Here is a 14,456-nt window from a genome sequence, read left to right on the forward strand (position 1 = left end):
TTGAGCACCCATTGCGTGAAAAGCACCAGAGATTCCAAGATGTGTAAGATACAGTACATTCCAGAGTGAGCTCTGGCCTTGTGGTGGGTTGGAAGGAATCGCTTTGGAGTAAGGCATTGAGCAATCACTTGGAATGCTACTTACTTGAACTGGAAACTATGCTTTCCAGATTATTATCATTATTATTATTAGTGTGCCTTCAAGATTATTATTTGAAGGAATTCACAGCAAGAAGGAAGATTCTTACTAAAATACTATTAAAATCTTCATGTTTTGCAGAAATCATTGGATATAATTGGGCCAGAAATAAAAAGAAACACTAAAAAAACTAATGATAAGTTGGGGGAATAGATGCTAAGAGCTTAAGAGAATGGGAAGAGGTGAAGAGAAAGTTCTATGGCCCATTGTATTTCTTCCACCAGATGCCAAGGAGCATCCCTTGGGTAGAACAACGTCAACTAGAAACTCTGAAGTGTGCCATATTCTTTTCATCCTCCTTGTCTATCTTCTTGTCCAGGGAATACTAACTACTCCAAGAGTTCATTTTCCACCTTTATACTCTTCCAGGCCCTGTCCACGCCTCTGTACTCCCAACCTCCTCAGGGGCCATGCTAATCTCTGTATCATTTCAATTTTAGTATATGTGCTACCAAAGTGAGCACTGCTTACTCTTAATACTGGCACAAGTGAATATATTCCAGTCCTGAGATTATATCCTTGAAGTGTAATGGCCTATGCGAGCTGTGATCTCAAGATACATGAGGGGTAAAACAAAACAGAAACCAACCAAAACAACACCATTGCTTTGTGAAGTTCCCTGTATGTCTACCCCTGCCTGGCCACCCATCTAATTTGTTACATAGTCATTACTTTTTTATGCTATTTACTTCTCTGCAGGTTTCTTTTTCTTTTTCTTTTTTTTTTTATTGATCATTCTTGGGTGTTTCTCGCAGAGGGGAATTTGGCAGGGTCATAGGACAATAGTGGAGGGAAGGTCAGCAGATAAACAAGTGAACAAAGGTCTGGTTTTCCTAGGCAGAGGACCCTGGGGCCTTCCGCAGTGTTTGTGTCCCTGGGTACTTGAGATTAGGGAGTGGTGATGACTCTTAACGAGCATGCTGCCTTCAAGCATCTGTTTAACAAAGCACTTTACATATATTTGCATTACATTATTTATTCCAATTTTAGGATGGGTTTGAATAGGATGGGTTTGAATTTGCTACATCAAATAAGGGAAAGAAATCATTCTTTCTTAATGTCTCCACACCTGAAGTATTTGGAGTCCCTATAATTATGTTGCTTATGTCTTACCCCAAAAGATGTATGCTCTACTTGAATGTCCCTCATGAAAATGCTGAGAGAGAATATATACCTTAAAAGGCACTTCAGGGAGGTGTCATGCCCCCATCTGCAGAAATGGCACCCAGCAGATCTAGACTATACAGGATTAGCTTTCTATTGGATCTGGAATATGACTCTTTCTATCATTGGAAATGGTATGTGCAAATGTTGCTAACAGGATGTGGGCTATACATTTTGAGACCTGTTGAAAGAGAAGGCAACCAGAGTCACAAAATATCACTTTATTCATCTGTAAAGGGAATTCAAGTGGTCATATCAGGAAGAGCTGTACCCCCGAGTCTCAGAACTTGTGTCCTTCCTACTGCTGAGGCTGGATACACTGAACCCACTCCACTTTATTACTCAGGCTCCATGCTGTTGTCTTCAGAGGGTCAGAGAAATTGGTGTCTTAATTGAAAATTGATAATGCAGCCAGAAGTATGATGGGTTAGTTTCTGAGGCTAGAGAAAGTGTGTTCTCTCCAGGGTAAGGTAAGCGTTATCCTTTGCCATGCCTGTGCATCACAGTGAGATGCCAGGAAGTTCTAGCGGGGTGGGTGTAGTCAAGAATGTGACATCAAGTCTTCAAGCACTTGGTAGCATCTCCTTGGCCTTCTGGCATGGGGAAAGAATGATCCATTCCACACAAATATCCTCACACTCACCAACTCACACACAGCCAGTAATACACATGGACAAACATTCAGAAATACACAGGCACAGCCATACGTACAACAAGCACACATATTAATGTATATACACAGTCACACATACAAATATGCACATGCCCACACATATAAGCACATATATGTGAGACACATGCACATCCTCACATACACATGCACATATGTACACCCCTGCTGGGCACTCTGCAGGCCTTTTCCAAGGAACAATCTCTAGTCCCCAGCCCTCTCCCATCACCTCTGTCCTAATGATGCTCTGACCCTGGGATAATACTTAGGTGACCCTGGCTCTCCTGGGCTCAGTCCATGAATTATTTCTATCCCAATAGCTCTAGGATTGAGTGTCTGAAATGAATGCTGAAAAGCAGGGAGGTTGCATGTATTAGTCGGGGTCCTCCAGAGAGACAGAGCCAATAGGATAAATATAGGGAGAGATATGAGAGGGAATTTATTAGGGGAATTGGCTCATGCAAATGGAGGCTGGGAAGACCGTGACACGCCATACACAAGCTGGAGACTCTGGGATGCTCAGGAATGCTGACCTAGCATGGCTCAGCCCAAGTCCTAAGGCCTCAGAACCAGGGAAGCCAAAGGTGTAATGCTCAGTCTGAGGCCAAAGGCCTGAGAACCTGAGGTGGGGAGGGGGCTGGCATAAGTTCTCCAGACCAAAGGCTGGCGAGCCTGGAACTGTTGTTCAAGGACAGGAGAGGAAGGGTGTATCCCGGTTCCAGCAGACAGGTCTGCACTTTCTTTTCTGTGTTTATTCTGTCCGGGTCCCGGTAGATTGAATGATGCCCACCCACACTGAGGGTGGGTCTTCCCCCACTACTCCCCTGAGGCCCACATGCTAATTTCCTCTGGAAACACCCTCACAGACACAGCCAACAGAGTGCTTTACCAGGTTTCTACATATTCCTTAACCCAGCCAAGGTGACACCTAACACTGGCCATCACGCTGCTGTGGGGGACAGTGGGAGAATGGAAGAAAGGGGTGACCATCCTTTCTTCATCCATATATGTGCAGGATCAGACGACTTCTTCCATGTTTTCTGACTCACACTATGAAACTATCAATATTTGGTACCTTAGGGTGGAAAGTGTATTATTGTGTATCCAGTTTAAAACTGAGGGGGCAAACGGGGCATGGTCATGAAGACCAAAGAAAGAATTGGCCCTGCCTCTTAGGTGCCAACTCTAATGTTGACTGACAAAGAAATGACTAGGTTCAAGTTTCTCAAATTTACTCGACCATTTTTCATCATCCAATAATACATGATTGCCATGTAAGTAATATTTCCAAAATATAGGTAAAACCAAGGTCTCCGTCCCTCCCCCATACCACTTGCTCCTCAGGGATGATGGCTGGCAGCAGGAAGTGGATGGTCTTCCAGTCTGCACGCTTTGTTGGGCTTTTTGTCCTAACACAGATGGTACTGCACTACATGAATCATCTTAAAACTTGCCATTTCCCTTACTTAACTATATGTCTAAATGGGCTTTTTTATTAAGTGACTTTAAAATGAAACAAGTCACCGGCCTTCCGGGTGGGGCCCCTTTCCCGGTTTCTGCCGAGTGCCACGCTGTGCTTGCGGTTGCGGTTCCGTCAGGAATCCCTGACTCTGGGTTCCTGCTTTTTCCCATCTCACAGTCACAGCACTTGCTTTGCAGTGTGTCTGGGCTCCTGCCTGTCTGCTGTGGCCACGTGAAGGAAGCGGAGTCGTCTTACTGTAATTATTTGAGGCTCTGGGCAGTTTTCTGTGCATCAGATCCAGTAACACAAAACAGAAGAAAACCATTATTCCCCAAACCCAGCTATTTACTCTCTCCCACACAGCTTTTTCTGGGAAAAGGAGACTGCGGTGATTTGGGAGAGGGAGCTGTGCAATCCCCAGCTAGGAGCCTACGAGCTGTGATCTGCAGAGTGTGCTCTGGGCACCCAGGACTGCCGACCTAGGCAAAGTGGAACAAAATATGAGAGGTTCGGCTTGGGATCCTTTGCCAGAGAGAGTAGCGTGGTGATTAAAACAACACAGACATAATCAGACTTTTCCCTCAAATCGTGGTTCTGTGACCACCAGCTCTAGAATCTGAGGTCAGATACTTATTGTTTGTACACCTATCCTTATCACCTGGAAAATGGCTGTAGTAGTAATTACAACTTTATAAGGTTTTGTGAAGCTTAAGTAAGAGAATGCATGGAAAGTCCTTAACACAATGCCTGTCATGAAGTCATTCCCAAGGAAAGATGAAATCCTGAGTGACCTTCCACCTCCCCTTCCTTCTCTCAGGATTTTTCTTGGTGGTTCAACCCCTTGCATCTGCCCAGTCACACTTTCCCTGTTCAGCCACGCTTGCAGTAGATGTGAACATGTCTATTCCCCCTAGCCTGGATCTTCCCTAGTGTTCCCCAGGGATATACCCTCATTCACCTTTTCCTCTAACCTCAGCAAAGCTTCCCCTCAACCCCCAGCCCAACTGAAGTTTGTCTTCACTCCTTCATACACATTTGTCATTCATTCTTTCAATACACATGTACATTAGTGCACAGGATAGGTGATGGGGAGGAAGAGACAGTCCCTGCTCCAAGGAAGCCCAGCCTATTTATTGGGAATCAGGGATCCATAAAATGGCTACCACAATGCAGGGTGACAAATAAATGCACTGGTGAGAAGGAATGTCCTACATGCTACAAGGAGGGCATGTGCACCAGCCTTGGGGGGCAGCTTCTCTACTTTCTGGGAGATTTTTACAGCTCTATCTTCCAAACCTCCTACTAAATTTTTTATGTCATCAATTACATTTTTAATTTCAAGTATCCTTTCTTGTTCTCTGATTATTCTTTTTTCACAGTGGTTCTTAAAAGATGTATAGGAATCAGAAATGTACATTTAAACCAGGACAGATTCTAACAACCTGGACAGGAAACCTAGTTATGAATATCCCAGTCTCTCGGGGTCAGGTTCTCTGTAAGATCCAAGAGACAGTTGGCCAAGCTAATAAATGGAGTCATTCATTTTTCACTGGTTGCATCAATATTATTATTGTCTGTTATGTTCCAAGTTATGGTTTGGAGTGGTGAGGGCCATGGTCTGTGCTTTCAAGAATTCACAGACAAGTAGAAGAGAGCAGCACATAAACAAACAATGACTCTACCAAAGGGTGAACTCCCCAGACATCGGTGTATGGATTGCTCAGGAAACGGTTGGGGAGAACACTAGGAAGGAGGGAGAGGGTCACAGAGGTGATGTTTTTGCTGAGTTGTAAAGGATAAAAGCAAATTCACCAGGCAGAGAAGGGGCAGAGGAAGTGGCAAAGAAGGAGCAACATTCCTGGCAGAGAGAAAGGCATGCGTTCAATCAGAGAGAGATTAAAGAGCTTATAGCATGTTTGAGATGGGATGAGAAGTTCTGTGGCTGGAATTTAATGTTCACTGAGTAAGGGGAGATGGGGGAGAGCCGACTGGCAGGAGATGCAGCTCAAGAGCGGTTGGTTAGTCTGGATTGTGTAGGGCCTCACCTGTCATGTTAAGGATTAGGGTTTTGTGTTTGTGGTTCTTAAACACTTAACATATACCCTTTTGAAAATGTAATGAAAATTATGGATCTTCTCATCCAAAATAGGCACATACACACAAAGTTTCAGGGCTTGAAGAATCTGAAGCCCATTCCTCTACTCTGCTCAGTCAGCAGAGAAACCTCTGAAAGTTTTTAAGCAGGAATATCATGTTCAGATAGAGGATTGAGCTCTTCCACGTCCAGCTGTATGTGGCTATAGAGTCATTTCTGGTGCAAGCATCACGTGCCTGCAGTCCGCCTCTAGTTTCATCTGCAGTTGTGGTGGACAGTTCTGTACAAGCGCTGACTCATCTTTCAACTGGCAGTCCTAGCTCTCTTGACCAAGGCACAGGCTCAGTCCCAGGGCAGCCCTGGGCCAATGGACCCGGGGGTGGGGGAGTCAGTAAATAAACAGCGCAGCCTCCTTTCTCCAAGCCATTATTCCTCCAACCACTCCTATCTTCTAGAAAATTCTCAACTCTCTCATAAGCTGATAGCTCCCATCCTATACTTTTTTTAATCCCTTTTTTTTTTTTAAAAAAAAAAAGCTGCAATCTTTGGTGACTCGCAAACAGAAAAAGAGATAAATGCTTGTATTTGGTTGGCCATTATTAGCTAAACATCTGTTTAATTTTTGTATCCTACTTAGAATAAAAAGTTTAAAATATATTTTAAATAAAAACAAATATTAGAAACCGAAGGAAAAATTGAAGGGGTTAAAAATGGGAGAAGATTAGAACCAGGATCCCTAACATTGCTCCAACTGAGTTTAAAGGTTGAAGAATTTTAAAAATCACTTTTTATTGGTCAAGTCTAATGCCAGTTTCCTAGGGTTCCATCATAAAATTCTCTACATAAGTCAAAATATTCAGAGTATGTGGTATGGTCCAATTTTGTGTAGAAAAGGGAAATAATACTATAACTTTCAGTTTTGAAAAAGTATATTTTCCCCAGGTCCCAGGGTTAGAAATTGTTAAACATTCTTCAGGACTTGGAGAACAAAGCCTTCCAAGTTGACTCAGGTGTTTGTTTTTTCAGTGGTCAATTGATGGAAAAGAAAATTAGAAAAACAACTGATGGCTATGACTTTGACTTTTCTTTCAACCCATGGTTGTGGCATTGTGTAGACAGAGGCAGAGTTTCCAAATCCCCTGGCTTGCTTAAATACAGGCATAAGAGAAATTGGATGTGGGTCTTGCAAGCAGGAGAATGTGCCAGAACAAATACAATTATTGAGAAGAAATCGAGTAATCTTTCTATTGCTTCTTGGCTCTGTGATACAGGAAAACCAGGCTTTGTGGTCTCTGAGCAGGATCTCCAGAGAGTGTCAAGCCAGGAATCTCTTTGGAGAGGGGAAAAATGGAGAAGGAGGCTAGGGAGGAGCAGAAAGGAAAACACAAATGGGAAATATAAGGAAATTTCTTAACTTAAATTTCCTTAAAAGTATTATGGGGTCTTATTTTACCAGAACTTCCCATAGAAATTCAGAGTTCTTCCTAGTAGAAAGAATTCTGGCACTAAGGAGAGTGGCTGCATAAATATCATCTAATCAGTTTGAGGTAGGGATTCTGTTCCTTCTTCCATGGCTCTTGAACACATTGAAATAACCAGGGCTGCTTTAAAAAAGACTGTTGCATGGGTCCCACCTCTAGAGATTCTGATTTATTTAGTCTGGAGTGTAACCTGGGCCTTGAAATTTTGAAGATCTTCCTAAAGTACGGTCAAGATTGAGAATCACTGTTTTTTCTCATTTTTTCTTCGACTTTACTGTGTCCACAAATCACCCAAGGATCTTACTAAGACACAGATTTGAATTCAGTAGGACTAGGGTAGGGCCCAAGAATCTGCATTTCTCACAAGCTTCCAGATGATGCGCATGCTGTTAGTCTGGGGCTCACACTTGGATAAGCATAGGACTAGAGATCTCTAAGGTCCTTTTGAACTGTTAATGCTGTCATACTACCAACTTGCTGGATTTCATGCCTTTATATGTCACTTTATCAAACAACTCTAAGCATTATGCTGTGAGTAGCTGATGGACTATTATGTAGCCATGAAACATTATACTAATGAAGATTATATAGCGATAATGGGGGAATGCTTATATCATGATGTAAAATGAAAAAAAACAGTGGCAGAAAAATTTTATATGATCACAAATATGTCAAAGAAAAACTGCATAGAGAAAACTGGGAAGAATTATATCAAATGTTAATAATAATCTTGAGGTGATCTTTTTCTTCTATTTATTTTTATAGTTTTCTAGTATTCCATAATGAACACCAATTATTTTCATAACAAAATATTTTCAAAAGAAATGCCTAAACATCTGCAAGTTGAAATAATATAGTGCATTTAATCCTTTCATATATCTAATTTTATGTTTATATCCATCTTTATTTTATATTAACAACAAATACAGGTAATTTAAATCTCTCCATTTAGTCAACTCTAGATGAGACTAGAGTAGCTAGTAATTCACAGAGCAAAGGATAAAACCAGCCTCATTGTCGTAATTTGGTTCTTTCCATGAAAACACTCCATCTCTCTGTACAAAATATATCATCATTGCTTCTGTTGAATAACTCAGGGAATGCTGCAAATTGTAAATAGCAATGTGAGACAAGGGAAAGATGCCTAGGCCAACTGTAAGAAGACCTGAATTCTAATTTTATCTTGCCAGGTAACCGGCTACATGACCTTGGGCCTAAGTTGCTTACATTCACTGAGGCCTCATTTTTCACTTCTATAAAATGGGTATTAGTAGAAATGCCTACTTCAAAGGTCATTATGAAGATGAACTGAGATAGCAGGTACTCACTAAGTAATGACTCAACCTCTGTAGGTCTTGATTTTGCTCATGATGGAATGAGAGGGTAGACTAGAAGACCTCTAAGGCACCTTGAAACTCTTACTCATAAAGTTGGAGAACTGTACTTTTGAAAGATCTGCACAAACAAGACTACTTGGAATTTCTCTGGATATTAAATAAACCCCTACCAGTTCTCAGCACTAGGCAGCAAGGACAAAAAGTCAGAGTCAAATAAATTCAATATAACATGATAGATATGTGCCATAATGGGGATAGATAAAAAGTGCTATAAGAGTCCAAAAGTAGCTGTAGTCAAGCTAGTGATAATGTGGGGTTTGAAAGCAAAGGGGAGGAAAAGGAATTCAGGCAAAGGGACACACAGGTGCAACGGCTTGGAAGCATGAAAGAAAACTGTGGTGTGACTGGAAAGTATATGGGAAGGAGAGAGGAGATGAAACCAGAATTAAGACAGTTTATGGAGGACCTTTTTGGCCAAAATGAGGAGTTTCTAATTTAATCTTTGAACCAGAGCGTAATATAATCAGATTCATGATTTTAAAATGAACTGTAACAGCTGTGAGAAAGGTAATGTGGAGAAAGAGAGGCAAGTTGGGAGGTTATGACAATAATCTAGGCATTGGTGACAAAGAAACACAAACAGGTGTATTCAAGAGACCGATGGGTCTTAATGATTGTTTGCATGTGTGGGTGTGGTGAGGGAATAAGGAGAGGAGGAACTCAAAGATGCCTGTGACCCAGATAGAAAATGCAAGAGATGGAGCAGTATCGGGGTAAGAGGTGCTAATATGTTCAATTTGTAGGTGAAGAATCCAAGAAGACAGATTGAGCAGATTTGTGGATATGTGTACTTCTAAATCAGGAGGGAGAGATATTATGGAGTCTGTGTGAGTGGTAAAGTAATGAATGGATCAACGTGTATCTGAAAACACCAGCAATGTTAGAGGTTTCCAAGGCAGCGCAACTCCAAATGTAATCCAAGGACAGTTTTGTCAGCATCATATCTCCCCGGTGCTGGGCTTGATTCAAGGCCCACTGAGACAGCATATGCAGCCTGAAAGATGAGCATTTACATCTTAACAAGTCCCTCTTTGCTCTAAGAAAAAGAGCCCTTTGAAAAACTGATGGAAGCTGTAGACCCAGTACCATTCAACAGAAATACAATGTGAGCCACATATGTAATTTTAGTGGCCATATTTTTTAAAGTAAAAATATATAGATGAAATTAATATTAACAATATATTTTATTTAGCCCAATACAGATATTATTTCAATATTAATCAATACAATAATTATTAATGATATATTTTATATATTTTTTATCACTATAGCTCAAAATCCAGTGTGAATTTCACACGTACCACACACCTCAATTGAAGCTACCACATATCAAACACTCAATAGCCACATGCAGTAGTGACCATTACATAGGACAGTGCAGCTACAGGCACTTCCCACTCTTCTGCCCTGAAAAATACACATGCACACAAAATGTTCAAGAATTCTGGGGATTCTCATAGCTCATGAAACACATCTGCGCTTGGTTAAGAATTCTTTTTTTCTAGGAACTTTGGGTTGGTTGGTTTTTTTTTTTTTTTTTTTTTTGTCTGATTCTGGAAATAGGTGACTTTTCTTCAGTGTTGCAAGGCTTAAATATTCTAGTCACATAGAATACAGGGTAACATACACCATAGAATGAGAATTCAATCTTACGAAAAAAAGATTATCTTTTTGTTTCATAATTCTACAGTGGACTGTCTACTCTAAAAGATAGATTCTTATATTTTCACCGGTCACACTATTGGTTGCAGACTTGGTTTATTAACTCTGTGGTTATTGTTTCTAGGCTAAACAGAAACAAAGAGTTATATGCAATACTTTCTGGGTGGATAATTTTAAACAGGATTTTCAATTCAGTGAATTTTTAATTGTTTTTTGTGGTCTCTTTTCCCCATGTATTGGTTATATACACATTTCAGAGAAATGTCCTGAGGCACTACCACCTTCAAACTCCCATGTATGGTTCCTTTAAAGCAGCACCCTCTTAAAGAATACTTTTTTCTGGATCTCAGGCAGAATTATTTTTAGAAGCAGCATCATGTTATAGTTGAAAGAATGACCCTTCCTTTAATTGGACGGCTGGGATGATTTGGTTGTGGTCTCACATAATTATAGACCTGTGACAACAATCTAAGGGCCATCAGCATATTTCCAATGCCTCTAAATCAAGGGTCTGTGGTTAATTGCTCACAGGTGTTTTCTTGTGCTTATGAATACATGCAGTCTATGAGTTTTACAAAACTTGGCAGAAAGAGAGGCCATAAGGTTGAGGAGTTTCTTAGATTTACTCAGCTAATTAATCAGGCAGAGTAGGGATTTGACTACTCCACTGAAGGGGCTAAGCATTTAGAGTATGACTGAGGAGTAACCTGTACTGTATTTTTAAAGGAGAGTTTAAGAGGAAAATAAAAGGAAACAAAAACTTTTAGCAGCTGCTGCCACTAAAAGCTCAGTATAGTAGTCCAGCCTGTTCTAGCTGCTCTGCAGAGGTAGGTCAGCACTGCCCAGCTGCAAAGAAATGGTGTTGGATTCCAAAATAAAGCATTGACTGTGTTAGGATATGAATTTTAATTTCTAAAACTGTATATTAAGAGACAAGCCACATTGTTGATCCTTATTTCTTCTATTACTAATTATTATTGTCAGAGCTATGGCCTTAGAAAGTATGGAGATGCTAATGAGAAGATTCATGTATTAGATTTGTTTATAAATTCATCCTAAGCAAGTAAACATGACATTATTCTGTGGCATAATATAAAACCCCAAATAATGTCCCAAGAATTGCCCCAGGTAACTTCTCTAGCAGTTATCCATGGAAATAAAAGCACAGCGGCCTGCAGAAATGAAAATCACTTACAGCCAGTTAGACCACATCATTCTGCCCAAGAAGCTAGGTGGAAAATTGTTTTACATTCACTTCGACAAGCATATGGTGAGCCAGGTACTGCTGTAACAAAGGTGAAAATGACATGGTTCCTGCCCTCAAGGAGCTGATATTTGAAAGGAGAGGAGGAGAAAAACAAAGGAAGAACCTCACTTGAAAATAATGTACAGGAGAGTCATGATCCACCCAGTGAATTCTAGAAACATTTCATGGAGGATGTAGCAACTGAGTCAAGTTATGAAAGATTAGTTCAGCTAAGAAAGTGTGGTATTCCAAGGAGAATATAACCAGAGCACAAAGAATTATGTGGGAAGTAGTTACATGTGGAACTAGAGATACAGGTAGAGGTGATGAGTTCCAAAGATACCTTTCTAAAGATGCAGGAGACTTAAGCTTGCCTATAATCTGAAAGGAAAGATCTAGTTGAAAGGAAGAGATTAGATCTTGGAAGATATGGGTATAAAGGCCATAGTTTGAAGTGTTATCCTGAAATAGAAAGAAGGACATACCAACCTCTAAGACTGAGGGAAGGACAGCAGGTTGGGGGTGGATGTAGAAAGGCGGATGAGAGGATAGGAAGTTGAGATGTCTGTAGTTGACAGCCTTCCATTTTCTGATGAAGTGGGAGGTGATGTTATTAGCTTAAAGCAATGGCTGTAATCCTCGGCTGTACACTTACCGGGGTTATCTAGGGAGCTTTAAAAAAGTACTGATGCTTGGATCCAGTGCCAGTGAATACAATTTAAGTGTTCTAAGATGCAGCCTAGGCACTGGGATTTTTAACAGATCCTGGAGTGACTGTAATGGGTTGCCCATGTTGAGAACTACTGGCTTAGACTAGATTAAAGGGTTTGGAACAGCTGTGGAGGGGAATGGACAAGGGAGCTGAAGATAAGCCACACAGCTGTGAGGCGATCTTAAAGATCAGGTGAATCATAAATGTCTGAGAGTTCCAATCTGCAAGGGATGCTCCTTTTTTCCTCCTCAGCAGCAGTGTTATGCTGGTGAAGGAAGCTGGTTTTGGGGCTGATCCTAAGGTGGGGTTTACTGGGCTGGGGTGGTGGAGAACACAGGCTCAAGGGAACTGAGGCATGAGAGAGGGCTCCAGCCATTTTTATGCATTCTAGGCTGAGCCTGGAAGAAAACAAGACAAGAAGCAGCCCATCCAGTTCCACCATAATCCTATATTTCTGCTAATGGAAGTTCTAATGAACAGGAACATGAGCCAAAAAACAAACTGGTAAACAAGCCACTTGGAGAAGCAAAGGAGCCAGATATTCCACCACCTATGTAATTAGCTGAGTAACCTAGAGGTGACTTTGTGTGCATGCTTACTATGAATACGTGTGACATTACATGTCAAGAACTGCATTTTATACACTTCCCTTTTTGAAACTCACCTCATATGTCCATGAAACAAAAAGCCAGTATATGGTTTAAGATGGGTATAGCTTTCCCGTTTGTCATACAAAGCTTCTATTAAAGCATCAGGAGTGCCATGTGGTAGCCCCCTTATTTTCCGTAGGGACAGGCAGTGTTGCTTTTGCTAAGGCAGTGACCTATTATTGAACCGTTTTGCATGTAACACAGTGAGTCATTGTTCTGGCAGAATTCCCTGCTCTCCACACACATTTTTACCTACCTTTGGAATGTGGGAACACTGACCTTGTATATTATAGCCTGGCAAAAAAGTGGCTCTGTCAGAGATTTTACTACTGAACAGCAGGGAGTGGGGGGAAAAAGAAGAAAAGGGAAGAGAGAAGGCAGAGAGAGCAAGGGCTGGAGAGATAGAGGGAAGACAGGGAATGATGACCAAGAGGAACCAGAAATCATTCTTCCAGATGCAGTGTTGCTCATAATGGAAAACCTGATTGAGAAAAGCTCAGTATGTTAGAATTGCTTGTCAGTGAGATAACGAACATGAATGTGGGCCTATTATGTAACATATATTTAATATGATATATTGCTGCACATATATGTTTGAGACCTTGGGCAAATTACCTAACTAGTTTGTACCTCCATTTCCTTATCTGTAAGAAAAAGATGGTTATAATGCTACCTACCTCGTAGGGTTGTTGAAGGGATTACATGAGTTAATGTTATTGGAACACTCTTGCATATAATAAGAGAACAATAAATTTTAATCATTATAATTATTATTATTTTCTATGAATTAGTCAGCTCTGAACTCAAGGAACTTAATCCACCTTTCCTAACTTATTTTTCTTCTTTAAACCTGTTTCACTATCTGTAGAAGGGGGATAAAATCATCTGGTCAATAGGTACCTTAATTTAGGGGTATTAGAACACTCATGCACTTTAAAATAAAACATGCAATAGATAAATGCATGGCAATAATGATCCATTTACTTGCAAGTGTTTAATGAAAATTTATTGTATACCTGCACTGAGCCAGAACATATGTGATATCTGCCCTCATGGAGCTTACAGTCTATGAGTGAAGTTAGGCATTATATATATGAAATTATATATCATATATAGTAATGCAGATTGTGGTGAGGGTTTTGAAAGAGAAGAACCAGGTGTTATCTGTGAGAATAACAATTACTTTCTCTGGGTACGCTGCATTACTTGCCTTAGTCTGGGTGTAAAACTTTTTAGAAGACTGACATTTTATTAAGACCCAAGGATGAAAAGAAACTGGTCAGGGTCTAGGGCAAGGGTTCAGAGGAGGGAGAGGAAGGAAATGTTTCCGATCACTTTCAATACCAAAAGAAATCCAAGGCAACTAGAGTATAGAGAGGCAAGGGAAAAGCGGCAAGAGATCTAGACCTATGTTAAGGAAGTGGAGACAAGAGCACAGCTTGCTCATATTCTTTAAAGGGTCATTCTGGTTGCTTTGAGCAGAACAGACTGGAGAGAAACAAGTATGGCAGGAGCGAGACCTGTTGCGAGACTACTGATGAGTGGTCCAGCAAAGAAATGACAGTGGCTTGGGAAGCCTGGAGTAAATGGAGTTAGGAGGGAAATAGGCAGAGTCAAAATATATTTTTTGAAGTGAAATAACAGGACTTGCTGATAGGTTGAATGTGAAGGCTGAGGGCTGAGAGGTATCAAGAATGACTCCCAGTCTTCCAGCCTCAG

General features: G+C 40.8%; 1 protein-coding gene, 1 long non-coding RNA gene and 1 pseudogene across 4 annotated transcripts in view; 1 reads left to right on the forward strand and 2 right to left on the reverse strand.

Annotated features, from left to right (window-relative positions):
- FRMD6 (FERM domain containing 6) overlaps nucleotides 1-14,456 on the forward strand; it is a 366,574-nt gene that overhangs the window by 239,889 nt on the left and 112,229 nt on the right. The gene's annotated exons all lie outside the window — the stretch shown is intronic.
- Nucleotides 1-14,456, reverse strand: part of LOC117975929 (uncharacterized) — a 198,545-nt gene that overhangs the window by 151,482 nt on the left and 32,607 nt on the right. The gene's annotated exons all lie outside the window — the stretch shown is intronic.
- On the reverse strand, nucleotides 601-662 carry LOC112437034 (U6 spliceosomal RNA; annotated as a pseudogene).

The sequence above is a fragment of the Pan paniscus genome, chromosome 15 (genome assembly GCF_029289425.2).
Source record: "Pan paniscus chromosome 15, NHGRI_mPanPan1-v2.0_pri, whole genome shotgun sequence".
NCBI classification, from domain to species: Eukaryota; Metazoa; Chordata; class Mammalia; order Primates; family Hominidae; genus Pan; species Pan paniscus.